Raw genomic sequence first — 15,190 nt, forward strand, 5'->3', positions numbered from 1 at the left:
ATTTGAGAGAGTGCAAGTGGGGAAGGAGCAGAGAGAGAGAATCCCAAGCAGGCTCCATGCTGCCAGCACAGAGCCCGATGTGGGGCTCGAACTCATGAAACTGTGAGATCATGACCTGAGCTGAAACCAAGAGTTGGCCGCTTAACCAACTGAGCCACCCAGGTGCCCCTAAACTAGAATTATTCTTAATAAGGCTTTCTTTTTAGCTGGCATGGTTCAAGGCTCTGAAGATGAGCAAACCGCTTGCTTTTTCTGTCGCTTTATCTCTTAGCTTCTCAATTTGTGTTAATCTTACCTATACTGACATTATCAAAATCTATGCATTGCCTTCTGCTCTGGAAACTTAATTCTCAAAGTTACTTAGACCTCATCTTATATTTAAGCTGACTTGTGACTCACCAATTTGTGTACTTTTACTGTCACCTTTTCATTCCCGAATTGTTTTCAAACCCTTAATTGGCTAGATTTCATCATCAAGTTCCTCAAGGATGGCTCATGAATGCTGCACTTTCTGTGTTTGAGAATGTTTCCGCGGTTTTTCTACTTGAATGCAACTTGGCTGAGTGAAACATTCTTGCATCACACTGTCCTTTATTCAGAACTTTGGAGCCATTTCACTGTTGTCACGTGGCAGCATTGTCTGCTGGTAGGGACCAGACAGACCAGCCTAAGAGCCCCCTTTTAATCTGTGTGGTTGAAAAATTCTTTCTTGTTGTCTGTTAGTGTTCCCTGGAACAAAGTGTGCTCTTTTGAGCAGCGGTTCCATGCTTCTTTGGGGGGAAGATGCTGCGTATTTTTTTTTTTCCTTCCAGTCTTATTGAGAGCTAATTGATATACATCACTGTAGAAATTTAAGGTGTCCAGCATGATGGTGTGATCTACAGATATTGTGAAACCCTTGCCACAGTAGGTTAATTTCATATCCATCATCTCCTGTATATACCATAAAAAGAAAAAAAAATTGTGGTGAGAACTCTTCAGATCCAGTCTCCTAACAACTTGTATGTTCTTTATGAATACTTTTTCTTTTCCATTTGTTGGGTTTTTGTTTCAGACTCTGTTTATTCCTTTGTCTCACTGTCTTGATTTTTTTTTTTTTTTTCTTTTTGAGAGAGAGAGAGTGAGAGCAAGTGGAGAGACGGGGCAGAGAAGGAGACAGAGACTCCTAAGCAGGCTCTGCATGGTCTCACAGAGCCTGACACAGGGCTTGATCCCACAACCATGAGATCATGACCTGAGCCAAAATCAAGAGTCAGACACAACTGACTGAGCCACCCAGGTGCCCCTCATTGTCGATCTTTTATAACTATAGTGTTCTCTCTGTTTAACACTTGTCTTTTTTTCTCATTTCCCATAATTCTCTCAAGCTTTCCCTCTAGATCAATTTATTTTTTCTCCAGCCATATCCAGTTTCTGATGCACTAGTTTTGTCAAAGTGTTTGTTCCCTTATCTCATCCTGTCAGTTTATCTTTGCTTACTTTCTTGAAAGCATGGTGTCCATTTTTCTATAGCTCAGAATGCTATTGGGGCTTTTTTTTTTTTCTCTGTTCTTTGGGTGACATTTTCTTCTAGACTTGGTTTTCATCAGTTAAATACACATATTCCTCTCCTGGTTTTTTTGTTTTTTGTTTTTTGTTTTGCATATATTTGTGTAACTACCATGCCATTTTTTTTTTTCAATGTCTTGTGTGCTTAATGTCGCAGCTCTGGCCAGGTCCGTTGTTTGCTTCCGTACCATCTGGGTACATTCTCCATTCCAACAGCATCTGTGCCCACCACTAAAATTTAACAAATGTCAACATTTTATCGTATTAACAAAGTATTGATTTACACACCCTATTTAGTACTTGCTACAAAAGCCCCATCTTTGCTCTTTCATAACTGAGGACTCTCCTCACCAGCTAGAGCTGAGACTGTCAGGAACTCATATTTTCTTAACTACCTACCATATTCCATTTTCTTGTTTAAAAAAAAAAAAAACTGGGGCGCCTGGGTGGCTCAGTCGGTTAAGCGGCCGACTTCGGCTCAGGTCATGATCTCGCGGTCCGTGAGTTCGAGCCCTGCGTCGGGCTCTGTGCTGACAGCTCGGAGCCTGGAGCCTGTTTCAGATTCTGTGTCTCCCTCTCTCTCTGCCCCTCCCCCGTTCATGCTGTGTCTCTCTCTGTCTCAAAAATAAATAAACGTTGGGGCGCCTGGGTGGCGCAGTCGGTTAAGCGTCCGACTTCAGCCAGGTCACGATCTCGCAGTCCGTGAGTTTGAGCCCCGCGTCGGGCTCTGGGCTGATGGCTCAGAGCCTAGAGCCTGTTTCCGATTCTGTGTCTCCCTCTCTCTCTGCCCCTCCCCCGTTCATGCTCTGTCTCTCTCTGTCCCAAAAATAAATAAACGTTGAAAAAAAAAATTAAAAATAAATAAATAAATAAACGTTAAAAAAAAATTAAAAAAAAAAACCAACTAATTTCCCACCGCCCCCCAAAAGAAAGTACTGAAAACTAAATTAACGAAAACCTAGTATATACAAGAAAACACAGCATTAATCTAAAAACCAATAGATTAATAGCCCTTCCTTTCCGACCACCCAGGCACATACCCTGGGCTTCCTCGCCCCTCGGAAAGCTGTCCCTTGGCGTGGAAGGGCTGGGAACTCAGGGGCCAGAGACCTCAGTAGGACACCCGGTTTTGGTTTGCTACTGCAGTGACTAGAAAGTTCCAGTAACCTCCCTGGTTTTGGTTTCCCCATCGCTCAGTGTGGCTAATCTTATCTTCAGAGGGTCAATATAAAGGTACCTGAGACCATGTGAGTGAAGTGCCCAGCTCTGTCCCTGCACAGAGCAGGTACATACTGCACGTTCTCCCCTCCACTGTGGGCAAGACTCCTCCAGCCTCAAGAGCCATCTTCAAGGGCGCCTGGGTGGCTCAGTCAGTTGAGCATCCGACTCTTGATTTTGGCTCAGGTCATGACCTCACTGTTTGTGAGCTTGAGCTCCACATCAAGCTCTGTGCACTGACAGCATGGAACCTGCCTAGGATTCCTGTCTCCCTCTCTCTCTGCCCCTCCCTAACTCATGTGCTCGCTTGTTCTCTCTCTCTCTCTCAAAATAAATAAGCTTAAAAAAAAAAAAAAAAAAAAAGCAGAACCATCTTCAAAATCACCAAGGGCAGAGCTAGACCAAATCCAAAAGATTCTTTGACTACCCCCCTCATTTTTCATGGATACAGGAGGAAGTTGAGGCCCACAGCTGAGCAGGAGTGGAAGAACCCAGCCAGTGTTCTCTACCACCACTTTTCTTAAGTTTATAGAAACACTGTCCAGGCACCTGGGTGGCTCAGCCGGTTGAAAGCCCGACTTCGGCTCCGGTCATGATCTCATGGCTCATGAATTTGAGCCCCATATCGGGCTCTGTGCTGACAGCTCAGAGCCTGGAGCCTGCTTCAGATTCTGTGTCTCCCTCTCTCTCTGCCCCTCCCCTGCTTACGTTTGCTTTCTCTCTCATAAAAAAACATTAAAAAAATTTTTTTTGAAATGTCTGGGGGCCTAAAATGACTTCTCCTGCGATGTCTTGTCTCTTTTTCTGGGGACCCCTAATCCTATCTGCCTACAAAATCCCCCGTTGCGATATATCGCTCCTCATTCTTGAGGGGTATAGGTCGAAGGTCATTTTTCTGTAGCTGCTTCCTGCCAAGAATGGGTGTGTGGTCTCCCCAGCTGGAAGAGTGGAACTCTCCTTAAAGCTAGACAAGTTTTGTTCTCCTTAAAGGTGTTTCCTAAAGGTGGGGACTGCTGTCACAGAACAAGCTGCATTTGTGACAAAGTTTACCAGGAGTCTGAAGATGCATGGGCCAAACAATAAGAGTAGAGCAAGTGTTAACAGGGGCCCCATTAAAGGTCATAACCATGAAAACCATCCCCCAAGTAGACTGTTAAAGATTGAGCCCCAGGGCCAGTTTTTTCCCTAATATTTCTATAGTTCTTTTTACGACCTCTAGGCTTTCTTCAACTTGGTTAGAGGTATTAATGTAGAAACCACATTCATCTCCTGGAGACCACAGGGACCCCCTGCCTTGGCCGTTAGGACACTTAGGACCCTCCTATTTTTTGATACGACCTCAGCCAGAGCATTGAGGGCAGTTTCCTCATATTCTATTGCCACTACTGTTGCTTTCCAAGGTTGTTGAATATATATATATATATGTATTCACATATATATTCATATATATATATGTATTCATATATATATTCATATATATATATGTATGTATATATATATATGTATGTATATATATATGTATGTATATATATATATATATATATATATATATATAATATTATATACATATATATTTCTTTTTTTGAATAGGCTCCATACTGGGCATAGAGCCCAATGTGGGGCTTGAGCTCACGACCCTGACATCAAGGCCTGAGCTGGTACCAAGAGTCAGACACTTAACTGACTGATCCACCCAGGTGCCCCAAGAATGGATATATTTTTGATTGACTTTTCTAGTTCTGGGATCTCAGTGAACCAGGAAAGGCCCCTACAGATAGTATGCCCAAGACCATTCCCATCTATTATAGGGTTGCTTGGACTTAAAATCCAAGTCCTTCTTAGTCAGGGATTAGACTCCTGACCTGTTTAAGGCAGTAGCTAGGAATGGGCCCAATTTAGGGATATGGGTCCTAGGGAAGTCATATTATAAACCTCCAGTAGATGGGACACCTGGTTGGCTCAGTCAGTTAAGCATCTGACTCTTGGTTTCAGCTCAGGTCATGATCTCACACATGGTTCCTGAGTTTGAGCTCCAAATCAGCACGGAGCCTGCTTCAGATTCTCTCTCCCTCTCTCTTTGCCCCTCCACTACCCTTCCTCTGCTGTCTCTGTCTCTCAAAAATAAATAAACTTAAAAAAAAAAGGGTTACCATGCATAGTAGTTGGGGGGCTGCACACAAGGAGTCTGCTGTTAGTCTCCCTAATCTGAGTAAGGTGGGGGCAGTTTAGATGGGTCTGGAGAGGAAATAGGGTGGATCTGGCAGAGACTCAGAATCTGGAGGGGACAGAGTTGCAGATGGGGCTGAGGGCTGGGGACTTCAGGGCAAAGGATCTTTGAGGCAAAGGGAAGTCTATGGGGTCTTCAGGGGTCCCTCCAAAAGAGCATGGTCTTACCCTTTGGGTTAGATAGTTGGATAGGCTTAAACCTACCTTTCTTCTGTAGTCCCTTATTCTGGTGGAGGGCCATAACGCCTTGTACATAACGGATCTCATCCCATCTCTCTTCCTCCTTACAAAATAGGTCTAACTGAATTTAACAAGCCATTTTCTGGCTTCTTCTCCTGGTCTCCTAGTTGGTACGGAGGCCAGGCAGTATTACAAAAGAACACAAGTTTTCTTTGTCATTGGGGTATACCCAAAAGGCTTCCAGTAACCCAGGAGGCACCCTAGCAGGTGGTCTGACAGGATTGATGTCTGGTTCCCCATATCCTTGGATCTCTGCAAAGAATTTGTCTCCAGCTGCCAAGAGGTCTATCATAAGGGTTAGTGGAGACACAGACTTGCTGCTCTTAGCACACTGAAAATTCCATTCTCCAGAAAGCTGGTAGGTAAGCTCTCCCAGTTGATAATTTAAAAGTGTACACTCGGGGCACCTGGGTGATTCGGTCGGTTAAGTGGCCAACTTCAGCTCAGGTCACGATCTCACAGTTCGTGAGTTGGAGCCCCGCGTTGGGCTCTGTGCTGGCAGCTCACAGCCTGGAGGCTGTTTCGAATTCTGTGCCTCCCTCTCTCTCTGCCCCTCCCCTGCTCATGCTCTGTCTCTCTGTCTCTCTCTCAGAAATAAACAATAATAATAACAATAATAATAATAATAAAAGATGTCCAGAGTGGACACTGACTCCATTCAGTGAGTCGAGTTGCAGGTACCTAACAAATTAGGTGCCAAGAGGAATTCTCCTATGCCGTTCCCCGCAGGTTCCCCAGCAACACAGACTGCATGACCTCAGTGAGCTGCCTACCGTGTCTGTCACCTGTTGAGAGCTGGAGGACCCCAAAGGGTTATGTCCTAACCGGGTATCCAAAATACGGTCCCCCAAGTTGGGTCCCCTTCTTGGTGGGTGTGAAGCACAGAGACACAACCAAGCCAAAGAGTGGGAAAAGGAAGGGTTTTACTTGCAAAAGTTGGGAGGACACCGGGGACGTGTCCCAAAGCACTATGGCTCCAGAACAGTGGAAGTTTTAAGCTAAGGGTGCATGCATATTCACGAGAAGGAATTCAGCATAGAACTGGGCCCAAGTCACCCTAAGCTGACAGGTCTTAGTTGACTGAAGACACGTGGGACAGAAAGGTCAGCAGCATCAAAGAGGGCCACTTATGTCCCATTAGAGTCCCGGGGAGGCCTGGGACAGCTGTGCTCCATCAGGAATTTTCTGCACCAAGAAGCCAGCAGACCAGGAGAGGTCTGGGCCAGACGCCAGCCCCGCTGAGGCCGAGGGCTCCCAGCCACAAGCTTTGGGAATTGGCTGAGCTTGTTTTTTTGGGGGGGGTGGCGGGGGGGCACAGAGAGGAAGCCTCTGTGGGTCTTGCAAAAAGCTGGGGCCGGGTTAACATTCGGTGTCAGCTAGGCAGCTAAGCTTTCCTCTTTGGGGTAATATGCTGTGGTCCCCGCCTGGGGGTGATGCCCTCTCCTCAGAGCCCCCAGCCCCCATTCCCTGAGCCATGCAACTTCAGACCAGAAGAGTAGCAGATCCCATTCAGCTCCTGGGAAATTCCTGCCTCTTTCCACCTATTCAAAACAGTTCCTGTTTACCAAGTGCCAAGTGTTTGGCCTTCATTTTATTTATTTATTTGTTTGTTTTATTATTTGTTTTTGAGAGAGAGACAGAGGGTACAAGTGAGTGAGAGGCAGAGAGAGAGAGAGAGAGAGAGAGAGAGAGAGAATCGGGGTCACCCAAAACAGGGCTGGAGCTCACAAACCATGAGATCATGACCTGAGCCGAAGTCAGATGCTTAACAGACTGAGCCACCCAGGTGCCCTGGCCTTCATTTTGTTGAATCTCCCCAGAAATTCTCTGAGGTTCGTGTTATCTCATTTACATACGCATGAAGTGAGGTTTGAGGGGTAAATGACTTGCCCAGCTAGTGAATGACAAGATTAGAGCCTGGGTGGCTCCGACCTGCTTCTGCCCTCACACGGGGGCGGGCACTATATTTAATATATCAGTCCTATCTGTAGAGGCAAGTTTTGAGACTGCCATTCTTATTTTTTTAATGTTTATTTTTGAGAGAGAGAGAGAGAGAGAGAGCGCATGCGTGTGCAAGTGGGGGAAGGGCAGAGAGAGAGGGAGACACAGAATCCAAAACAGGCTCCAAGCTCTGAGCTGTCAGCACAGAGCCTGACGCGGGGCTCGAACCCACAAGCTGTGAGATCATGACCTGAGCCAACGTCGGATGCCCAACTGACTGAGCCACCCAGGTGCCCCCCTGCCATTATTTTTAAGTGAATTCGGTCATTCAAGTGTCTGTTTTTATTTATTATCATTTTTTATGTTTGTTTATTTATTTTGAGAGAGAGAGAGAAAGCACATGCAAGCGGGGGAGTAGCAGAGAGAGAGGGAAAGAGAATCCCAAGCAGGCTCCGTGCTGTCATTGTGGAACCTGATGTGGGGCTCCATTCCAGAAACCACGAGATCATGACCTGAGCTGAAACCAAAAGTCGGACATTCAACCAAGTGAGCCACCCAGGTGCCTCCTGGGCCCTGTCTTTCTGAAGGCAGGACCCAGAATCACAAAGGTAACTCATCGTATGAAGAAGGTGGGCTTCCCAGAGAGTCCTAGAGGTGCAGATACTGTGGGTTCTAGGTGATGAGGCCCGTGCCCTCAGGAATTCAGACCCACCAGCTCCCAGGAGCCAGGTGGCCCTCCCGTGGTGGCTCCCTTCCCCGGGGACACCCACACTCCCCACCATCTTAGGGGGAAGACTGAGGAGAAGGGTCCTCGAAACTGCTTCGGAAAGAAAGAACGCTAAGGGTTTCCACACAGAGGTATCATTTTTAGTTTGTGGCAGAATGACTGGAAGGAGGTGTGAGGGCCCAGGATTTGGGGGTAAGGGGAGGCAAAGGCAGGAAGTTATTCCACAAGCTGGGAAAGTATGGGGGGGATGAAATTGGCTTCCAGAGCTGCCCGCCACGCCACCCCACAAAAGCACCATAATGGCAGTAGAGACTTGACTCTGGATGGAGCCATTCTTGACTCAGTTCACTTCCCAACAGCACTAGGTAGAGGGGCCTTGGAGGGGCTCGGGTGAATCTGCCCGGGGGGTTCGTGACAAGCTGCAGATGTCACATCCCTTGCTTCAGGCTGAAGAGAGTGAGGAGCAAGATGAGGGAGACCAGAAGAGGGGCGACTCTTTGATTCAGGACCAGAAGGAGGAGAAGGGAAGGAGATAGCGTGTTGGCAGTTGCCCAAAACCCGGGTCTGAAAAACCAGGACGGCGGTTTCCAGGTGAGCGGGTGGCCTGGGGTGCAGGGGGAGGGGCATAAATCAGATCGGGTGTGAGGGAAGGAGGCCTGACATCTTCTCTATGATCCCCTTATTCAGGACCATCCATTTTCACCATTTTGAGCAGGCTGGCTTTGACCCTTAGTACACGGTTCCCTGATGCTCTTTGAGGCACGTTGTCTGTCCTTTCAAAGGATCTGCGTCTTTCTCACCGACTGCTACCCCTGCTTTGGAGCCACTGGGATGAAACGAAGGTCAAGTTCCGCTCTTGCTGTACCGTCTGGCGGCTGGGACTATGAAAGCCATGCTCCCAGGGGAATTTCCATTCAGCACCAGGGACCTTTTGTTTTCATGCAGATAAGGAATGTGGCAACCAGCACCCGGAATCCTAATAAAAGAGCAAGCCAAGCTACGCTGGTGAGAATGGGAACTAAAAAATAACATCCAAAATCTAAGAAAAAGAGGCGCCTGGGTGGCTCAAGTCAGTTCAGCGTCCGGCTTCAGCTCAGGTCATGATCTCATGGCTCGTCTGTTCGAGCCCCGTGTCGGGCCCTGTGCTGCCGGCTCGGAGCCTGGAGCCTGCTTTGGATTCTGTATCTCCCTCTCTCTCTGCCCCTCCCCAACTCACGCTCTGTCACTCTCTCTCTCTCTCTCAAAAATAAGCAAACATTTAAAAAATTAAAACAAAACAGTTATTTATAAAGATAAATAAATAAGAAAAAGCCCCGTGCCCAAAGGTGAGTCGCTTGCAGCTGTCCCTGAGTCTCCCAGTGGTCTCACCTTGACACCTGACTGGGTAAGCTGCAGCACGGTCCTTCTCCAGCATATTTTGCAAACACTGAAAATGATAATCATAAAGATACAGAGCAAGCTGGAGAAATTATTTACAGCAAAGTATCTGGGGGAAAACGTCAGGAGGCAACACCGTATGTGTGCTGTTGCCTTAAGGAAAGAGAAGGGAAACATACCAAGGCTGTGCTTCTCAAACCATCCGAGGTGAAGGACCAGTTTGTTTTTGTAAAATTTCCAGTCCACCACGAACCAACAGTTTGGTGAAATACCATAAAAACAAATGCCAAACACACATCTATCAAAGGACCGATACTTTTAAAAACTCTCAAAATCCAACAGTGAAAAAACCCAAACCAATCCAAGCTGGAAATGGGCATTGGACACGAACAGACCCTTTACCAAAGAGGATGGCAAGGAAGCACATAAAATCATGTTCGCTATCATTTTCCACCAAGAAATGCAAATGAGGGGGCATCTGGGTGGCTCGGTCCGACTCTTAGTTTCAGCTCAGGTCATGATCTCACGGTTTGTAATTTCGAGCCCCGGGTCGGGCTCTGCTCGGATAGCACAGAGCCCGCTTGGGATTCTCTCTCTTCTGCTCTCTGCCTCTACCCGACTCATGCTCTCTCTCTCTCTCACAAGTAATAAATAAATAAACTTTAAAAATTAAAAAAAAAAAGGAAATGCAAATGAGATCCTCACTGAGGCCTCACCAGCACCTGCTGGAATGGGTGCAGGGGTGTCCTAGGGCTGCATAACGAATCACCACAAACCGGGTGGCTGAAAACAACAGAAATGTATTCCCTCACAGTTCTGGAGGCTAGAAGTCTGAGATCAAAGTGTTGGCTGGGCTCCCTCTGAAGGCTCTAGGGAAGAATTCTTCCTTGCTTTTCCAGCCTTTTGGGGCTGCTAACAATCCTTGTGTTCCCTGGCTTGTAGCTGTATCACTCTGCCTCTTTTGTCACATGGCTTTCTTCCCTGTGTTGTCTGTGCCTTGGCATGGCCTTCTTGGAAGGACACCAGTGACTGGATTTAGGGCACACCCTAATCCTGTATGACTGCTCCTTAATTTGATTATATCTGCAAAGACCTTATTTCCAGATAAGCTCACATTCACATTCACCCCCTCCTGGGGGTTAGGACTTGAACATACCTTGGGGGGGGGGGGGGCACGTTCAACTCACAACAGTGGCTAAAATAAAAAATAGAGTTAACTACAAATGCTGACAAGGATGTGAGGAGCTGGGTCCCTCATACACTGCAGCTTGAGAACAGTGTGAAAGGGTTTTTTAAATCATTTACTTATTTTTTTAATTTTTTTTTTTAAATTTATTTTTGAGGGGGGGCGGGGAACAGAAGAACTCACTAACCATGAGATCCTGACCTGAGCTGAAGTCAGACACTTAAACGACCGAGCCACCCAGGTGCCCCAGTTTTTTTTTAACGTTTATTTATTTTGAGAGAAGGTGAGAGAAAGTGAGTCGTGGGGTTGGGACAGAGAGAGAGAGAGAGAGAGAGAATCCCAAGCAGGCTCCGCACTCAGCACAGAGCCCGACGCAGGCCCTGATCTCACCAACCGTGAGAGTCGAAATCAAGTGTCACAGTAAATGTGTACTTACCAGAAGTCTCAGCGATCACGGTCTTGTGCGTTTATCTCAAAGAAACGAAAACTCACGTTTGCACAAAAATCTGTACACGATGCTCATAGCAGCCTTATTCATAATAACCCAAACGTGGAAACAACTCAACTGTTTTTCAGCCAGCGAAAAGTTAAACCATGTACTTCTAGACCACAGACTACTGTTCAGCCATATGATGTGAGCCATTGATACTTGCAACAATGTGGATGGATCCCAAAGGCATTGACGCTCAGTGAAAAAGTCAGTCTCCAAAGGCTACCTGCTATATGAGTCCACTTACAAATTCTTAAAATGATAAAACTATAGCCATGGGGACATATGGAGACCGTTGCCAGGGACAGCGTTAGAGATGGCAGTGTGTGACTTGAGAGGGGTAGCAGGAGAGGGTTGCTTTAAATTCTGTCTTGGTTGGGGCGCCTGGGTGGCGCAGTCAGTTAAGCGTCCGACTTCAGCCAGGTCACGATCTCGCGGTTCGGGAGTTCGAGCCCCACATCGGGCTCTGGGCTGATGGCTCAGAGCCTGGAGCCTGTTTCCGATTCTGTGTCTCCCTCTCTCTCTGCCCCTCCCCCGTTCATGCTCTGTCTCTCTCTGTCCCAAAAATAAAAAATAAAAAACGTTGATAAATTCTGTCTTGGTTGTCGGGAGGTCTACACGATCTGAGATCAAGTTGCACAGAACTACCCACACAGACACGTACACACGTTCACAGATAAGTGACATCTGACTAAAGTCTGTAATTCAGTTAACTGTACTGTACTAACATCAACTTCCTGGCTTTGATATAGTGCCACAGTTATAGAAGGTGTCACCATTGGGGGAACTAGGCAAAGGATTCATGGAACTCTATGTTCTTGTTGTGACTCTTTTGAGTCTATGATTATTTCAAGATAAAAATTATTAGAAAAATGAAATGGGGGCCTCCGGGGTGGCTCAGACAGAGAAGCACCTGAGTCTCGATATTGGCTCAGATCATGATCTCAAGGTTTGTGAGATCGGGCCCCATGTTGGGCTCTGCGCTGACGTTGTGGAGCCTTGCTGGAGATTCCCGCTCTCTCTCCACCCCCACTCAAAATAAATAAATAAATAAATAAATTTTTTTTTTTTAAGAAAAATGAAATAAAAAAGATATACAAAATACAAGCCCCAATTTTTAGTTTAGTTTTTGTCTTTTTTTTTTAAATAGGCTTCACACATGGAGCCCAAAGAGGAGCTTGAACTCACAACCGTGTGATCAAGACCTGAGCCAAGATCAAGGGTTGGACACTTAACCAAATGAGCCATACACATGCCCCACAAGCCCCGATTTTTAAATCACAAATTCCAGGGGCGCCTAGGGGGCTCAGTCCATTAAGTGTCCAACTCCTGATTTAGGCTCGAGTCATGTTCTCATGGTTCGTATGTTCAAGCCCCGCACTGGGCTCGGCGCTCCCCTTAGGAATCTCTCTCTCCCTCTCCCTCTGCCCCTCCCCCACGCAGGCTTACAGTGTCTCGTTCTCAAAAATAAATAAATAAACTTCAAAAAAAATAAATAAATCACAGATTCCACAGGCATAGAACAACTACACTGCTGTAGGAGGTTCTCAATGCTCACTCTTGTCTTCTGCACGTGTTGTGCTGAGGAGCTGTAACAAACATCTGGCGCCATGGCATCAGGCCATGGACCACACTTTGAGAATCACCTGCTCAGAGATAAAAAGAAAATACTAGAGGTGGAATTTTTCCCCCTCTTTGGCTTAACTTTTTCGTGGTGGAGTGACACCGCTCTATGAAACGAAACTTGATTTAAAATATGTGTGGATAATAACCCCATAATAATAAAGAAATAATAATAAATATATATTTATATACATTTCTACTTAGAAATAAATATATGTATAAATTTACATTAATGAAAAAATTTTTTGATTTATTTTATTTACTTATTTATTTATTTAAAACACATAAGTGACTTGGGCTCTTTAGTTTTCCTTTTCACAAACAGCGGAAAACTCCTTGGAAAAGAAATAGAAATCTAGAGGTTTTCCAAAGGTTAGCTCACAACTATTTTCTCTTTGGTAAAATAAGCCCAGGTGACAGGAGACACATAGACTTCCTTTTAAAACATACCAGACAATGGGGCGCCTGGGTGGCTCGGTCGGTTAAGCGTCCGACTTCGGCTCAGGTCATGATCTCACGGTCTGAGGGTTCGAGCCCTGCATTGGGCTCTGTGCTGACAGCTCAGAGCCTGGAGCTTGTTTCGGATTCTGTGTCTCCCTCTCTCTGTGACCCTCCCCTGTTCATGCTCTGTCTCTCTCTGTCTCAAAAATAAATAAATGTTAAAAAAAAATTTTTTAAACATACTGGACAAGTGTTAGCCACCTACCAGGAAAGATTTCCTCCATCAAGTTTAGAACAGTGGAAACTCAATCAATTCCATAAAGAAGTCTAAATGATGCTATCTTAGAACAATATTCTTTGTATTTCTAATATTCCCTTGAGAAAGTGCTTGATATTCTGTCCACAAGTTAGCCATACAGAGCTAACAGTTTGGTATTTATTTATTTATTTTTTAAATATGAAATTTATTGTCAAATTGGGTTCCATACACCACCCAGTGCTCATCCCAACAGGTGCCCTCCTCAATGCCCATCACCCACCCTCCCCTCCCTCCCACCCTCCATCAACCCTCAGTTTGTTCTCAGTTTTTAAGAGTCTCTTGTGCTTTGGCTCCCTCCCTCTTATATTCATGAAAACTTAAAAGCAATGAAGAAAATACGTATTTCCTCCCAATCATGGTTTATAGATAAAAACACAGCTGATGTACCCCGCAGCCAATCCTCCATGTACCTGATTCTGTCACCTCTCCCACCCCCTCTCCTTCCCTATCCACTTCCTGGAACTTCACCTCCTGTCTTCCACTCTGCTCTCCTGGCTGCTGGCCCTCAGCCTCTGACTCTCCTGCTCTCCTGCTCTCCAGCTCCCCCTAGCGGCAGGTCCCAGGCTCTGGTCCCGCCCCCTACTTGTAAGGACATTATCTCTCTGAGCAAGGTTCCTTGTGTGCGGTGATTTTGAGACCCACCTCAGAGCTGTCCTCTGAATAAATAAGATCGCCCACGTGGCAGGGGCTCCGAGAACCACTTGGGAATGTGCACCTGCAGAATGGGCCTTTCGAGCGGCACGCCCTTGTCCCCAGACACTGAGACTGGCCGTGGTCAGCCTCCCAGCCCTTGTTCCCATCTCAACCTCCCCTCTCCGGCAAATCAGGCTCCTCTTTTTCTGTCCCCCTCGCCCCCCCCCCCCCCCCCCCCGCCGCAACTCACACCAGCGTCCCTGCCCCCGTGTCCTCCCCATGCAGCTGCTCAGAGGAAAAGGCAGGCTAGGCTGCTGTATTTTTTTTCCTGCTACAACTGGAGGCCCTGTTAATTCTCCCACCTGTAATAATAATAATAAATAATAATAATAATAGATACATTCATATTGGCTAACTCAATGAGCACTTAGAATGTGCGAGGCACTATCCCAAGCCCTACCCATGTATTAACTCACTTAATGCTGACAACCATCCTATGGGGTAGGTTCTGTTCTAAACCCAATTTACAGATGAGGAAACTGAGGCTAACAAGCAGGGAAATAGCTTGCCCAAGGTCACCGACCTGGAAAGCCCCACACTCTTACCCACAACACTATCCATGTTTCCTGGTGCATCTCCTGCGTCATGACAGTGGGGATTGGGTCTATCTTTCTCACCCAGCTCAGCACCTGGCACAGTGGGGAAACGCTGCAAATCTTTGTTGAGTGAATGAATGAATGAATGACGAGTGAATGAATGCTGCCCATTGTACTACAAAGCTGTTTTTCCCTGTCACGCAGGGCAGCCTGAGTGTGGTGCCTGCTTCCACCCAGGCAGTGTCTGAGAACTGTGTCCTTCCCACTTCTGTCCAGCCGCTCCCAGGCGGGGTCTTCAGCACTTTACTCCCTGGGAAGTTTTCTTCTAAGTCCCCTTATTTCTATCTCAAGCCCAAGTAGCTTTCAGGGACTTGCCACATTCTCCTGTCCCTAGAAGAAAGATACCAGCTCACAGCTTTATCAGCTAAACCCCCTGGGAGAGCTGCCTTTCGGACTGGGCTGTGGTGGAATCTGGTGATTCGTACCCTTCTCTCCTCCACTCCCTCCTCCTCCCGACAGACTGACCCACTTTCCTCAACTCTTCAAATTCTCACGCTCCACTCTACTTCCTAAACCTGGCTTCTCCTTTTTCCAGCAACCTATTGATTTCCTTAATCACCTTAAG

The sequence above is a fragment of the Prionailurus bengalensis genome, chromosome B2 (genome assembly GCF_016509475.1).
Source record: "Prionailurus bengalensis isolate Pbe53 chromosome B2, Fcat_Pben_1.1_paternal_pri, whole genome shotgun sequence".
NCBI lineage: Eukaryota > Metazoa > Chordata > Mammalia > Carnivora > Felidae > Prionailurus > Prionailurus bengalensis.